The following is a 1,432-nucleotide window of genomic DNA, read 5'->3' on the forward strand; positions in this document are numbered from 1 at the left end:
TCTAGGAGGCAGCCAATCAATGACCCTCATCATTGATGTTTCTCTCTCTCCACCCCTCTCTGAAATCAATAAAAATGTTATCTGACTGATATATTGTCTCGGGATGAGACAGAATAGCATAACTAAAAGTCACGGGCAAGAGGATAATAAAGTTGTTTTAGCTTCTTGTAGTTTTCTGAATCCAACTTATTCTTATTAAAAAAAAACAAAAAATAAGCAGAACAGTATCTGCACATAGTAAGTGCTCAATAACTGTTATGTATTATCATGCTATCTTTAATATTGTTAGTATCGTGCCTAATTCTTTCATGCTCAGATCCTATGGTGAAAACTCAGTCACGGAAAAGGCAGGGTTAGCGGGGGAGTTTTGCGATCCAGAGAGGCTGTTTTGCATAGTTGTTAGAGTTATTTTATTAGGGTGCAGATAAGTACCTGCTAATTCCCATTTTTCTGTTTAATAAAATATACCCAATTAAGAATTAATGTGGTTTCAGGACTAATTTCCTCTTGGCTACACTGAAATAATGAGATGGTTCAGTTATATTACTAAATCAAACTCTAGAGGCGTGGGGGAGGAGGGGTAGAGAAATGGCTTGTGGAAGTGTCTGCTGTATTTTGGACCTCCTGGCATGATTGCAGTGTTAGAAAGCACAGCAGGGGGCGGAATGAACTTCCTCACCCTCCAGAAACGCTGGTGAAGCTACAACATCCAGAGCAGATAAGTGCATTCTTGCCTTTATGAAACACACTTGTTCCCACCTAGATATGACTCCCACAAAGAATTCCAGCCCAATGTGAAAATGAAATCAGATTAGAAGCTAATTAATCATCCTTCCTGGGCATTACTTAGCACTGATGATTAGTTTTTTGTTGTTGTTGTTAATAAGCTTTTTATTTTTAGGACAGTTGTAGAGTTACAGAATTATTGAATGGATAGCACAGAGTTCCCACATACCTTATACCCACTTTCCTCTATCATTAGCATCTTACAGTAGATGTACACTTGTTACAAATGAGCCAGTATTGATATGTGATTATTAACTAAAGTCCATACCTTATCCATATTTCCTCACTTGTTCCTGAATGTCTTTTTCCTGCTTCAGGATCACATTCCTGATACTGCATTACATTTAGTCATCATCTTTCCTCAGGCTCCTATTGGCTGTGACCATTTCTCAGACTTTCCTTATTTTTGATGACCTTGACAGTTTTCAGAATTAGACAGGGATTATGTGTTGTTTTTTAAACCACAAATGTAAAGTGCCATTCTCATGACGTATCAAGGATGCATACGATCAACAGGACGTAACTGAGGTTTTGATCACCTGGCTGAGGTGGTGTTTATCAGGTTTCTCTACTGTAAGTTTTTCATTGTTTTCTTCCCTTTTGCTTACTGTACTCTTTGGAAGGAAGTTACTTTGTGTAGTCTCCA

Source organism: Myotis davidii, unplaced genomic scaffold (genome assembly GCF_000327345.1).
Source record: "Myotis davidii unplaced genomic scaffold, ASM32734v1 scaffold133, whole genome shotgun sequence".
Lineage (NCBI taxonomy): Eukaryota > Metazoa > Chordata > Mammalia > Chiroptera > Vespertilionidae > Myotis > Myotis davidii.